The sequence below is a fragment of the Tamandua tetradactyla genome, chromosome 16 (genome assembly GCF_023851605.1).
Source record: "Tamandua tetradactyla isolate mTamTet1 chromosome 16, mTamTet1.pri, whole genome shotgun sequence".
NCBI classification, from domain to species: Eukaryota; Metazoa; Chordata; class Mammalia; order Pilosa; family Myrmecophagidae; genus Tamandua; species Tamandua tetradactyla.
The window spans coordinates 78,001,004-78,016,028 of NC_135342.1; the positions used below are offsets into that span (position 1 = coordinate 78,001,004).

At 41.1% G+C, this 15,025-nt stretch overlaps 1 protein-coding gene and 1 long non-coding RNA gene across 8 annotated transcripts in view; one reads left to right on the forward strand and one right to left on the reverse strand.

The window, feature by feature from the left end:
• CDH13 (cadherin 13) overlaps window positions 1-15,025 on the forward strand; it is a 1,150,740-nt gene that overhangs the window by 660,956 nt on the left and 474,759 nt on the right. The window contains exon 1 of one of the 7 annotated variants that reach the window (XM_077133149.1): window positions 10,147-10,235. The exons of the other annotated variants lie outside the window; for them this stretch is intronic. The gene's annotated coding sequence lies outside the window, so the exon portion shown is untranslated. Of the gene's footprint in view, window positions 1-10,146; window positions 10,236-15,025 lie in introns of those variants that run through there. 7 annotated transcript variants of the gene reach the window in all.
• On the reverse strand, window positions 1,434-9,384 carry LOC143659836 (uncharacterized). The gene is made up of 3 exons (XR_013163783.1): window positions 9,323-9,384; window positions 6,102-6,249; window positions 1,434-1,808 (listed from the first exon to the last, which is right to left on the reverse strand). It is a non-coding gene; the product is annotated as an uncharacterized LOC143659836 (long non-coding RNA).

Here is a 15,025-nt window from a genome sequence, read left to right on the forward strand (position 1 = left end):
TGAGTGCAGGCTTGATGGCAAATTACATAAATATATAATATGGTATAGCATAGTTCAGTATAATATACCTTAATAAAGTAATAAATATGTAATATGACATAGCATAGTTTGGTATAATATACCTTAATAAAATGATGATATACTTAGAATATATCAATGTTATATAGTATATCATGACATAACATATAGGATATACAGCGATAGGATACGGTTCTATAATACAAAATGTGTGTGTACATCTTTTTTCACCCTTTGAGAATAAATTGAGGAAAACAAAGCCTGAGTTTAATAGTGAAATAATCTGGTAATGAACTAAGGAAACTGGGTGGGTTCTGGGTGCTCGTTGCAGCTGTTTACTTCCTGTATTTTAATTATAAAAGACCCAGCAGGCTGCTCACCCCTGTTCCTGTGCAGATGTTTGCCCTGATGCAGAGGCCTACCTCAACCAGTTATCCTCATGCAGGACTCCCCTCCACCCCCAGCCACCCCCTTTGGTTTTCACTTTATTTTGGAATGGCTCCTTGACCCTTCGGGGAAGTATACTTTGTTGGCGGAGCAGGGCATCAATGCAATCCTATTTGTAGACTCCTGGCAAATGAGAAAATGTCATTATTGACCCACAGGGCCCTACAAAAAATAAGGTAAAAATCTCATGACAAAGAAAGCACTTGGTTTTATCTGTGCACATCCTTCCCTGACATGACTCGATTCTAGTCAATTTCTGGTTGGTATTTCAGATTATTATTTTGTCATCAGGAATGAAATCTTGAGAAAGTAATTACAAGGTTGTTTTAGAGATCTAGGTGGTAATTACGTGGCATGACCTCGCTGTGGTTCATATGGGGTTAGAAAATTAAAAAATTTAAGAATATACATATACTCGTGTTGTGGCCAGATTCAGTGCTTGTGCTGGCATCACAACTGTTGTGTATCATAGAAAGGCCATGTTTTCTAATTCTGATTCAATACTGTTGGGTGCGTTCCTTGTGATCAAGTTGTTTCCATGGAGATGTGACCCACCCAATTGTGGGTGGGACCTTCTGATTAAGTGGTGTCCATGGAGATGTATCTCTACCCTTTCAAGGTGGGGTTGCTTACTGGAGCCCTTTAAGAGGCAACCATATTGGAAAAAGCATCAGAGCTGACAAAGAGATATTTGGAGAGGCAGGGAAAAAAATGCCTCCAGGGAAGCGTTTGTAATCAGAAGCCAAAGGACCAGCAGATGCAAGTCATGTGCCTTCTCATATTGACCTTTCCTGAGTTGAGGTATCTTTCTCTGGATGTCTTAGTTTGGACATTTTTATGGCCTTAGAAATGTAAACTTAGACCTTAATAAATTCCCTTTATAAAGTAAAACCCATGTTTGCTATATTGCATTTCTGGCAGCATTAACAAACTAGAACAGTATTTCACTAAAGTAACTGAAGCAACAGGATTCTAAAAAATGTTTGGGGGTTGCTATTTTAAATATCCAGTGAACTATTCAGAAAGAAGTAAATGCTGTTACTGGTTGCCAGGTATCACAGGTCAGTGGGAACCAAAGAGCTTCCTGTTACAGCCGTACTGAATTTTATCATCTCCTGGGGGGCTTAAAACAGCAGAAATGTATTCTCTCATAGTAAATGAAGGTGTTGATAAGTTGGCTACTTCTGGAGGCTTGAGCGATCGTCTTTTCCATGCCTCTTTCCTGGTTGTTGGTGGCTGAGACAGTTCTCTGCATCCTTGGCTTGTGGCTCTGCCACTCCATCCTCTGCCTCCATCATCACATGAGCTTCTTCCCTGTGTGTCTCTGTCTTCAAATGGCTTTTCTATAAGGACACAAGTCATTGAATTTAGGGTCTACCCTAATCCAATATGACCTCATCTTAATGTAACTGATTTTACCTGCAAAGATCGTATTTCCAAACAAGGTCACCTTCTGAGGCTCTGGGTAGATATGAATTTTCAGGGGACACGGTTCAATCTAGCACACAGGCCAAGTATTGTGGAAGGCTTGGAAATTCCTGCCTCCTTCCTGCTCCTCTCTGTCCCATGCTTCAAAAAGCAAAGAACGGTTGCCCAAGAGATCCTTGGCTCAGCTCTCTTCACCCTGACTGGAGCCCAAGTCTCTGAGTCTGCTCCCGGGTCCTGCACGCCTGTTTGAGCACCTTTCCTGCTTCACTGCTACTGTGGATGCCGGCAGCACAACCTGGATTCCAGCTGGCCTCTTCATCCAGACTTTTCTAGCACTCGCCCCTGTCTGCTCCCTGGGTGAGCCTTCGTTCTTCCCATGTCAGTACCCTTGGCCCCTTTCTGCAAAATTAACTTAGTGTGGCAATTGTCACGTAATAAATTTGGCCTTACTTGATGAAGTAAACCCAAAGAATATTGTGCTCAGGACTTCTGCTAGATTGTGTGGTGCCTTTGTATAGATTTTAAAAGGTGTTGCCCCCTTTGGGCAAATGCAGCCCTGCAGATGTGCAAAGTTGAGCCTCAGAAGTTGACTGTTCTCAAATTAAATACACACACGCACACACACACACACACACACACACACACACACACACATATATCCTTGTTGTGGGCAGACTCAGCACCCACCACCACACATTATTTGGAAAGTAAAGCAAGAGCTGGACTTTTAAGCCCAGGGTCCACTTGGGCAGGTGCTCTTACGTGGGTGGCAGCCTGTCCAACCATAGGTGGTGGCCATATGCGGTGGCCCTAATGGTCCACCTTCCACCTGGGATGTTTCCTCCCATTTTACTGTCTCTACATGAGACAGAGCTGGCATATTCTAAGGTACACATGTGAGGCTAAGGTACACATGTGAAAAAGCCATGACTGCTTGGAAGAAACAAATTATTTGATAGGCACATTCATTTGGCAAACATCCATTAAGTTCTTAGCAAGTCCAGCATAGAGGAGGGCTCAGAAACGGAGGTGGTGTGAGATCAGAGATTTCCCCCAGGATGTGGTGATGTCTATCAGGGCTCAAACAAGGATGAACTGAGTGAGGCCAGTGGAAAACCCAGTCATCAAGACAACATTTGAATGTGATATTTTGAAAACTCAAAATCCAGAAAATTCACAAGCAAAATATCAAAAATTTCCATATATAGTCGGTAATGCTGCTGTGCCAAGAAATCAGGATAAATAATGCAGTATTTTAAAAACAAAATTAATGTAAAAAAAAAATCTATGAACAAAACACCAATACTTTAAATAAAGACAGTATCAGTATTCTTGACTATTTCCTTTTGCCTCAGGCTCCAACATGATTCATCCTGGTATTGTCACAGAAGCTATCTTTGTTTAAAATGTTAATATTTCGTTCAATATGGGCTTTTTGCATTAATTTTGTTTTTTGAAACATTACACTAAAGTATTGTTTATCTCAATGAGTGTTTTGGCACCCCATTTGCATTTGGTGTAGAAGGCAAGTGCCTCGCTTACCTTACCTTAGGTCCAGCCCTGATGGCTAACTGACTGGTTATGGAGTGTGTGAGAGGCATTGCAGTAGGAACTGAGCATTGTACCAGCTCATCTAAATTCCCAAATACCTTCTGCTACAGGATCTGTGACTAACAGAAGGTAAGGGAGGATGAATGACTTGCCCAAGGTCTCAAGAGGTTGGGTGAAGACAGTCAAATTAGGTGGAAAGCCCATGCTTTGACCCTTCTCATAAATTCAAGCTCACAGCTTAGCCAAAGCATCTCGAGCCAGCTATGCTGTAGGGCCTCTCAAGGATGACATTTTACATGGCAGAGAGTTACCAAGAAGCAAGCAAGCATCACAAGACTTGTGTTTGGAAGCTGATAGCTTAACCTTTTCCCAAAGAGCCTTTGATAAATATTGCATACACTCCCCCCCAAAAATTATTTTTCCTTACATAAAACTCAAGCGAATGCATCTCCTTTTCTCCGCAAAGAGCAGCTGTAGCACAGGCACTTGAAATGAAGGATCTGAATGGAAATTAATGCTGCTGATGAAGCCAGCAGTCTAAAACATTAAAGGATATTGGACTGAAAAGGCAATGACATCTGCGTCCTTCTGAATGTTGTCAGCATTTGCGTAATGGAGAGAGATGCCAGTTGTGCTACAGGAGAAAAGCCAAACCACATGGCCTCACGTTAACACTGCCTCTCACCACAGTGCCCTTAAAGGGTTGGAACGCCACCACGCCTGCCCTTTTCACAGAGCAAATGAGAATCTTACCTTCATTTAGTGGGTCTTTTGTGAATTAGTAGGGGAAAAGCAGCATGCTTCCTTGTCTGCAGGAACCAAGAAGGCAAATCCCTCCTGCAGGGTGGGACCCGGGAAGCTTCACTGTCTGGCATATAAATGCACATTCACACCAAGTAACCCAACCTTGGATCCCTTTGGCCACCACTGTAGATATCATAGCTTTACCAGAAGGACCCAGTTAGAATAATCTCACTTTTGGTATCTGCTACCAACCATTCTGGAAGCTTCTATTTAGAGCAGTCTTCAGCAACTGTGAATGAGCATCAGAGTCAACTGGGGTGCTCTGAAGTAAATGCTGTTGCCCGGGTCCCACTCTGTTGTGCGTCTAGTTATCAATGTTTTTTGATGCTTCTTAGGTGATTCTAATGTGCAGTCAGAGTTAACAGCCACTGTTCTAAAGGACCCCCACTGCATCGTATCATTTTCTTTATTTGCTTTCATCTATAAGCTTGTAGCACCCAGTATCGTAAGATTCAGTATGGCACACATTTTAATCTCGATTATGTGGGGACAACTAAGGACGGTAGGTATCACGTCATAACTGCTTGGCCTAGGACAAGTGATTTAGCCTCGTGGCACCTCAGTTTCCTCACATGTGAAATGGGGCTAATGATTCCTTTTATGATTTATGCATGAGATGGATTTATGGTTGTACCTGGCCTAAATTTAGCACTAGATGGTTGATTCTATTTTTGTAACTATTTTTCTCTTTGTAGTTTAAGCTTCAACCTAGTTAGTGTACAGTTTGATGACTTTTAGAAAAAGGACCAGACCTGGAACCAGCACCCAGATGGAGAAACTGAACAGGTACAACCCCCATGTGTCCCCTTCAAATCACTACCTCCTTTTCAATGGGGTCATACTCCTGACACTTGACAACACTGACCAGTCTTGCCTGTTAGGGAACTTAATATTGATGGGACTATGCGGTGTGTATACCCTTCTTCATTGGCTTCTTTCACCCATTGTGGTCAGTGAAATGCATGAAGATTGTGAACATCTGTGGTTTATTCATTTTCGTCACTATGTAATATTCCATGGCATAAATGCACCACAATTTATTCCTGACCATTGATTCTGTTTTAGTCAGTTACAATAACTCTCTGCAAAAGATTCACTTTTCAGTCTCACCCTGAGTCACCTCTGTACAGTGTGCCACACATCAGCCTCTCTACTCCCTGCAGAATAAAAGCCAACCTCCTTAGCCCTGCGTTCTGAGCTCTTCTCAAATAGACTCCAAGAACCCTTTGCTGTAAACATCATCCACCATCCCTGTCGGTGCCCAGTTCATCCTTTCCAGCCATACTCTTTCACTCTGGGCTGCAGTTTCTGCTTTTCCCAGAAATCATCTTCTCCACCTAGAATGTTCTTTCCCGCCTCCATCTGGAGAGCACATATATATCTCTCAAAGTCTGGAGCACAATTTGTCTCCCATGAGAAACCTTGCCCCCCATCCCTTGACCTTTGATAACCGGTCCTTTTCTCTGTGCACTCACATGGCACGGCATGCATACTTCGTTTGTATGGGGTGGCACTTGAGGGGGCAAGTCTATCTCCATATAAGACAATACATCCTCAAGGCAGCAAGCCACTGACCTCATCCCATTCATCCCTGTACTCTTAGCACCTAACACGATGGTTGGCATTTCTCAATTAATGAATGGAAGAATTGCTGGACAATTAGATAAGTTAACTTAATTGGACAATTTTTAAAATATTGCTTCTCTTCATCGAAGAATAACTCTGGTTGGAGGTCACATAACCTCCATCTGGGTAGACTGTCATTTCTTTCATCTAACTCTTTAGTATACTATCCCCTTCTCACCACCCATCTCAAGCCTTAGTCTTCAGACTCCTCTGGCTTGGCATCCTGCCTGGAGAATTGGTCCTTCTCCCATCTACCTGATGGTTAGTGAGGGCAGTAGTGAAACAAACTCATCCAAGTCTAGCTCAGGATACTGACAGCAAAATATTAGAAATCCCCAAAATAGTTTTTGCATCTTCAAAGAATGCTCAGTGGGCCTAACAGAAAGACAATGCAAGGTTGAATTTTAGTGGATTTATTTCCAAAAGGGCAAGGAGAGATTGCTTGGTGGTCCTCATACCATGAGCTCTAACAAAAAAAAAAAATTAGCCCTATTCCTAATAACTCAAAAACCAGTGAAGGTTACAGCAAAGAAAAAGTGAATAATTCAACTCCCAACATACTTTGACCTGAATTTATGCCAAGTGGGACTTTTGTCTGAATTATTCAGAAAAATGGCTTGAGTTGCCCCTTAATTCATCTTGTGTAACTGGTCCCATGTATATGCAAAAAATGTTTTCTATGATTATAGTCCACATAGCTAATGTCACCTTGATCAGGCCAAAGTTCCCCAGAGTTACTTCTTAAAAATATGTGAATCTATCACCCCACTTTTCATCCCATTCCCAGTGGTTATGAGTGAAGAACTCACCTCTGTAACTGATTAACATCCTCCAGGTATAATTTTCCACTGCTATCGTTTGTCACCACCTTTGTTTACATTTAGTTGACAAATTTTAGTGGTGGCAGGCTGTAACCAGACATAAGATCAATGCAATTAGTTTCTGTTTAAACCTGGTAGCTGCCCACCGAAGCATGAGCTCACCCCTCCCTGAACGCCGCCCCCCAAACATGCAGTTGTGATTATGCTGGGAGTTAGTGATATTTTCTCCTCCACAGAGGGATGCCCTTAGAAGTGACTTCACTGTTACCATGTTTGTGGTTTTGCTTTAGATTTTCTTCTTGCTCTGCCCAGTACTGGCCTTTCTGTCCTTTGTCCTTGGATCACTGTTCCTGTGGGTTTTTCTTAGACCTGTGGCTCTCTGCTACCTCTCCTGGCCTGTTAGCTGCCCGGAGCTCGGAGCCGCTCCCTCTGCAGTTGCCTACAGTCCATTCCCAGAGCAGGGCAGCTTTTGGTCGCAGTGACACGGAGTTCAAATCTATCTCTGTCTTGCAAGCTGGAGTGGATTTAAACAAGTCCACCCAATTCAAACGGGGAAGAGCTGACTCCCTCCTGGTGGAGGCCTACTGAACACCCTAACCAAGCTGGAAATTTCTTTTGGGTAGTAAAACTTATTATGAATATTCTAATTAAAATTACTGAGCTGTTCATTTAAAAAAAAAAAAATTTTAGTTAGCACTGTACTTCTGGGAATTTCCTGAGGGCATATTCAGAAAAACAGTATTATAAAAGCTTGAATGGTTCTATTAATTTATCTTGATTGTACACTGATTTTTCTTTCTTATTTATGCTTACATAGAATGATGTATTAATAAGAACTAAGTAATTTTTTTTAAACAAAACAAATGAGTCTGATTTTGGAAAACAGTGTTTTACAATTCCTGCTGATTAATTAGATCCTAATGCCTGGTGCTTTGGTTTTAGGTATTGGATAAATGATTGAATTTATAATTAAACACATCCCGTGAACTGAAGTTACGAAGCCAGTGCTCAGGTCAATTACATACCAGCAGTGAACATTGTGTTAGATTTTATCACAACATAATTACCGTGCAGCATTGTATCCTATTTTGAAGAGCTCTTTCTTTTAAAGACAGATTATCAGTAATGGAAAGTGCATTGAGTCTTTATGGCAGGTTTTGCACTACATGTATCTGATAAGAGGTCAGAGACCTGATTTGCCATGGATAAAGGGCCTTCATTAAGCTTCTTGCAACAGCAAACATTTATTGAATGCTTACTGCACTAGGGACTGAAGACACAAAAAAATCTGGCCCTGACCCATGCCTTCCGGGACTCATGCTCTAATTTGGGAGGCATGTGCAGAAAAAGATACACGGGGTTGCCTTGCCAATTGAAGAAAAGGCAGCACACATCTCCAGTTGTTGCTTACTACAGGCAGTTATCTGGGTAAGGTCAGTTGTTTTCTGAGACAAGGCCACTTTGAAATAAAACCTTAGCTATGTCAGTAGCCCAGAGTCTAGTTTTCTTCTCTATAGACTTAGAAGCCTGATTCCATCTCTACATCCAGATGTGACTTATATATTGGGAATGGCCTTGTACTAATCAAATTCATGAAAGATGATTGTGTAAATCAGAATGCAAATATATGAACTTACAGTAAAAAATATAGTTAATGGCTGGACTTGATATACATGTTTGGGTCTCAGAATGTTTGTCCCAGGTAGGCAAATCTACATAGGAAGCGAAAATTTAACTATGAACTGGGTTGGAAAGCATTAAAAATAAAAAGCCTGGGTGATGTTAACAAAGCATTTCTCAGCTAAAATTCCTTTCCAATAGAGAGAGCTAATAACAGGAACTGTTTCTAAAGGGAGTTTTTATGCTAGGCCCTTAACATGCATTATCTCATTTAATCTTCAGAACCACTCTTTCAGGTGGGCATTATTCCTACCTCTATGAGTGGAGCGAGATTGAATATCTCAATAACATGTCCAAGTTAAGCAGCTAGGATGCGGCAGAGCAAGTCTCTAAACCTAGGACCCCTTGTCTTGTGTTGGTAAACTTTTTTAATTAAGAGAAGTAAAGTTGCATCTGGATGAATCTATCAATCTTTCAAAAAACCAAGTGTTAGATATTGAATGACATGTCTGTGTTGCTGAAGCTTCTATCATCTCTACTGGTGGTTTCATGTAGCGAATTTCTCTGACCATTAGCTTCCCCCATTCCTAGAATTCTTAGTATCCTTTTCATCAGTGGCAATACTTTAGGTCCTAGAATATGACTAGAGTTTCAAGATATACTTGTCCTCCTGTTCTTTGTGTGCCTTCCACTCACTTTCCTTCTCACCGAGCATTTCATATGTATTTTATCTTTCAATTTTCATAATTTCCTTATGACTTAAATAACCCCTCCATTTTACATAGAAGAAACTTCAGTCATGTTGAGGCTCAGTAACCCACCCAAGATCAGTGGCACAGCCAAGAGATATGTTAGTGGTCAGTACCTGAAGGACAAGTGCCAAGAAATGGCCTTGATCATAGGAGTTCATAGTGAGGAGAGAATAATCCTGAAGAATAATGAGTATGGTTTGAGGGAGGATATGTTTGGAAAGAAGGTACATGTGCTGGTTTGAATCTGTTGTATACCTGGAAAAGTCATGTCCTTTAATCCTCTTCAATATGGCTGCATAGTGTCTTTTTGTCTTGTTTCCATGGAGATGTGACCTGCACAATTGTAGGTGGTAACTTTTGATTAGATAGTTTCTATGGAGATGTGTCTCCACTCATTCAAGGTGGGGTTGCTTACTGGAGACCTTTAAGAGGGAGCCATTTTGGAAAAAGCTTCAGAGCCACGAAAGCTACCAGAAACCACAGGGCCCATATAGCCAGAGACCTTTGGAGATAAAGAAGGAAAAAGCTCCAGGGGGTGAGGGGTTGCTCCATGAACAATAAGCCTAGAGAGAAAGCTAGCAGACATTACCATGTTCTCCATGTACCTTTCCAGTTGAAAGAGAAACCCTGAACATCATCAGCCTTCTTGAACCAAAGTATCTTTCCCTGGATGCCTTAGATTAGGCATTTCTATAGCCTTGCTTTAATTTGGCCATTTTTCACAGCCTTAGAATTATACACTTACAACTTAATAGATTTCCCTTTATAAAGCCATTCGGTTTCTGGCATATCACATTCTGGTAGCTTTCAAACTAGAGCTGCACGTAAGTGATAGTGGAAAAATGGAAGAGTTCTGTGACCCATTAGTAATGCCTGGCCACCAGTGATGTGGAATAAGTGGCAGCAGAAGCTTCAGACATCCACTATCTGGGCTGTAAGTCCCAAGTTCTCAATATATATTTGATACAAACAGGCTTTGTGGAATGCCATCTGGATATTTGGATAGCATACGAAGTTTTTATGCCAGTAGTAATGATGTCATAATGAAATATACTATCACCAATATTATCATAATATTGAAGATTCCATGTGTTCCAAATGTTAAGTACAGTAGTAGACTTCCTTTAGACCTGAGATCATGTAAACATGCATCCTCTTGGAGGGAAAGGTATGATTTATGTCTCCATCATGAACCCATGGGTATCTTGATGGATTGAAAGATTCTAAAGATTAAGGAAAATTACTGGAGAAATTGGGAACCTTAGTGGCTTTCTAAATAAATGAATGATGAAATAAGATGTGTGCTTTAGAAGTAGCTCTGGGGAGAGTGGAGTGAAGGAGAGAGGGACCTATTAAGGCTATGTATCTATTTTCATTGCAATAATGTAGAGAGTAGAGAGACAGGAGAGAGGGAATGGATGCAGCAAACATAGTCCTCGAATAGTTTAACGTACCATGTCGGCACTCTGTTTTTCAAAGAACACTTATGGAGTGCCCATTATATGCCAGGCACCATTCTCAGTGCTCTCTGAAGTACTTGAGAGAGGGTTGATATATAGTATAAGCCAGGCTGTCTGCCAAATGGAACCAGGCATCCTTCAACCAGTCAAGGAGATTGCAATGTCAAACGGGGCTTTGGTGTGCATCCTTGTATGCCTCATCACCTGCACCATACCTGGAATGCTAATATCTGTTCTGCAGATGCATAAATGGACAGAAGGAATGAGGTAAATAGATTAATTGAAGGACACTGAAGCCAGCCTTCTAAATTCCTGAAATTGTTTCAAAGTGAGGTCCGAACCCTTTCTGAGGAAGCATGTCTCTGTATTCAGGTTTGTGCAGGTGATGAAAATAAGACAAAAGATGGGAGACATCAATGCAAGGAAAATTATTTGTCTTAGAATTTAACCAAGGCAACAAGAAGGATAGCTGTGAAAAGCAATATATCTCCATCCCTAGTCCTTAAACAATAGCTATCAGTTTCTTGAGTGGTTGTATTAAAATGTAAATTCTTGTGTCTGCCCCAAACCTACAAAATTAATCTCTCATAAAGGAAGAGAGCTTGAAACATGTTCCTTAGTTGACTCCATTGCACTGGGAAATTCAGAACTACTGTTTTAGACTTACAGCTAAGCTTCTTGAGGACTTGAAAATCTAAGAAATAAGGCTCTATGCTGTAAAGAGCTAAAACTGGACTGACTGGATTCCCTTGGAAGCAACCTTTGAACCTGGCAAAAACACGATTCTAGGACTCAAATGACTGACCCTGGCGTAAAACCCCTCAGAATACCTACTTCTCTGAGGATATGAGAAGGTCTGAACTTAGGGGTTATTAAATAAGAGGTGCAGGGATTTTTCACTCTACACAATGTGATATCTTTTCCAATAGTAGTATTAATAGGAAAGTGTTATCTTTAGGGCATCTTCATGTTATATGTATGTAACAATGAATTTGTATAATCTCTGCTACTTCCGATGGTAAAAGTAATGCATGCTTGTTGTTAAAAAAAAAAAAAAATAGAAAATACAGAAAAGCATAGAGAGGAAATTTAGTCCCATTCCTCTCTATGCTTTTCTGTATTTTCTATTTTTATCCCCCACAGTCCCACGAACAGAAGATAAGCAATGCCGATACACCTCCTTTTCAGGATTTCTAGTAGATAAATACATATAATTTTGCCAAAATGGAATCATAACCTACGTGCTACTCTGCAACCCATTTTATCTAGTCTGTTGGTAAAGAATAACTTCCAAATCATGCACACCGTCGTTTTAAATGACTGTGGAGAGTATGCCACAGAATGAGTGTCCTTCTATGCTTTATTCTCTTATTTTGGACTTTTAAGTCATTCTCACTTGGAGCCAAGAACAAAGATGAATTTGCAAATACATTGTATGAGAATGTGCATAAAGATGATGTTGCCCTATCTTACCCTCCTGGCTAGTTCATGACCCCGGGACCCCGTGGGAGTTGTGCATACAGTCTGACTATTTGCACTCTCTGTAGGATCGATCATCTTTCCCCCAGATTCCCATCACTTGCTTTTCTCAGCACGTCATTCAGCATCACTAGAGACCATCTTCCTCCTGTTGATTATCATTCATTCTACCAGTATTTATTGAGCACTCTTGAATGTCAACACTTCATGAGACCCTGGGTTTGCCTAGTATTGATTAAAGCATCAGTTATCCTGTTCTTGCGGAGGTTACCAACTAGTAATAAAACCAGAATAACTGATCAAAAAGGTTAGCCTGGAAAATGCCGGGCCTTATTGCTGTGATCTGAAGTACTGGAAAGTCACAGGGTTAGTATTAGTTAGCTATCGCTGATTAACAAATTATTCCAAAACTTCATGGCTTAAAACACCGCTTGTTTGTTAACTCACAGCTTTTGCAAATCAGTATCTGGCCATAGCATAGCTTTGCTCCAGGGTCTTCACAGGCTGCAGTCATCTCCAGGCTTGAATGGGTGAAGGAGCCACTTTCAAGCCCACTCTCAAGCTGGTTGACAGGTTCATGGGCCATTGAACCAAGAGTCTCAGTTCCTTTCTGGCTGTTGGCTGGAAATCACCCACCATTTTCTCTGCCACCTGGGCTTCTCCCTCATTGCAGTTTGATTCATGACCGTGTATAAGCCAAGAAGGCAATAGAGAAGTTGCTAGCAAGATGGAAGTTTCAGTCTTTTTTATCCTCATCACAGAAGTTGCATCCCATTTCTTCTGGTCAGTCTGTTCTTTAGAAGCACATCTCTAGCTTCATCCCACACTCAGGAGAAGGAGATTTACACATGGAGAGGTGGGGATCATTGAGGACCAGTTTTGCAGGAAGACTTGCTCTCATAGAGCTTACAGATTAATAGTAAACCTAGAGCTATTCACTAAGAAAAAAAGGTGAACTTAGAAAAATGCTATTCTGTAGTCTATACTACTGGAAATTGATGGAGTTTTTACATTGAGACTCATCTTTCAGTTTGGGGATCTGAAAAAACAGTTCCAGTCTGGCACGTGCCACATGTACACTTAATGTTATTTCTATGAAATTTTGTTGCTTATAACACACTTCTACATCAATATTTTCATTTGATTCTTTTCAACCCTGGGAAGCAGGTATGGGAGATATCTCAATTTTAAAGATGGATGAACTGAGCCTTAGAAAGTGGTCAGTGGAGTTGGCCTCATCTTTCTTCTAGTTCTTTGTTGGCTCAGTAGATGTGTAGGAGCAAAGAGGTAGGGAAAGGGTCAGAATGAACAAAACCAGCTTGGCTCTGCCCCCCTGGGGCCTGGCTTCTGTTCAGAATGACAGTATCGATCACGGTGTCTCAAAAGTGTAACTGCAAATGTTTGAAATTCCATAATGGATGGAAAGGTTGCATATCATGATTTGTGCATACTTATATATTTCACATTCATCAAACTCTACCCCCTAAGATGTGTGCGCTTGACTGTGTGTGGTATACCTCAATAAAATATTTTTAAAATGTCATAGGAAGGAAAGGTATGGGGTGCTAAGACAGTATGTTAGGGAAGAGTTAGGTTCCCCTCCTCCAAATAGCGCACTTGTCCTGCTGATATTAAACTGTGGGCGTTTTATTGTCCACATTGAGCAGAAACACATAACTTAGGGTTTTATTTCAGTACAATTTACTCCCTCAATAAATGCATCCACTCCATCTACCCCTCAGTGAATTTTCCCTTTTCAGCTACATCACCTTCGTTTTACCCAGCACCTTATAGTTACAGAGCTCTTAGCTTAGGAGTTTTTCTTTCTGTGTGGCTGCCACATGGATCCAGGGCTTGTCTAAGTGTCAAGATGAGGAGGCTCAAGGAGGGGATGGCACTGGGACTAATGGGCAACGAAGTTTAGACTGGAGCTGGGCCTTCTGCCAGCTCTCGGGCATCTGCTACTGAGAGGTCCCCCCGGGGCAGCTGTCCCTATGACACAAGGAAATCTTTATGAAAAATTGTGAATCTTCCCCTTTGGAGGATATTCTTTGTAATGGCTGTACCTAGTCTCAGGCTACCTCTGTAGGCTAATTGCTCAGGATTTCCAGTAAAACATGCTAGGTTGAGAATCCCAGTTTGTCCATTAGAAACTGGGCACCTCTGGATAACTCTTTAAGCCTTGTGAATCCCAGCTTCCTTATCTGGAAAATAAAGGTAATAACAGTCCCTGCTTTGTGCTGTTGTCAACACTAAGTTATCTGACACATAGAGAATGCATAACAAAATATCCAGAATAGAGTAGGAATTCAAACTTGACTGTTTTTGACTGCATGGCAGTGTAAAAGATGCCCTTAGCCTAATAAAGCCCTACTTTCAGGTTCAACTTCTCCTTGTTTGATGCTCATCCTTTATTGGCTACTTTTAGCCTCTTCCTGCCTCAGTTTTCTACACCTGCAAAAGAGAACTAGAACACTGATGCTGTAGACAATGTTGTAAGGACTAAATCAGGGACAATATGTTGAGGCTGTTGGTGCTAAGTAGATGCTCAGTAAATGTTAGTTGAATCTGACTTATAACATTGCTAGGACCTAGCACATAAGGCATTTTTTCACATGGCTCCTTATAATACTGGAAAACAAGTTCATGTAAGAAAAAGCACACCGATGATTTTCTGGTTCTTATCTCTTAATTCAGTTATTTAACGAAGTCAATTTTTCAAATTGGTACGTGTCTGCTATTTACCAAGAACTAGGACAAGAAAGATTACTAAGGTGATGGTCTCTGCTGTTAGGGTTTTTAATTATTGTAGGAGAGTCAGACTAGTCATCAGAAAATTACAAAATAAATGGCAGGAGAGGTAAAAGTGGGAGACGGGGCAGGGTCCTGAGCCAGTCACAGTAAGAGCGGTGTGTCAGAAAAGGTAATAAAGTCAGGATGTTTGGGGTTCCAAGTAACAGAAAATCTGTAGCTCAAACTGATTGTAAATGTACATGAGAAAAGAAATTTTATCAAACTC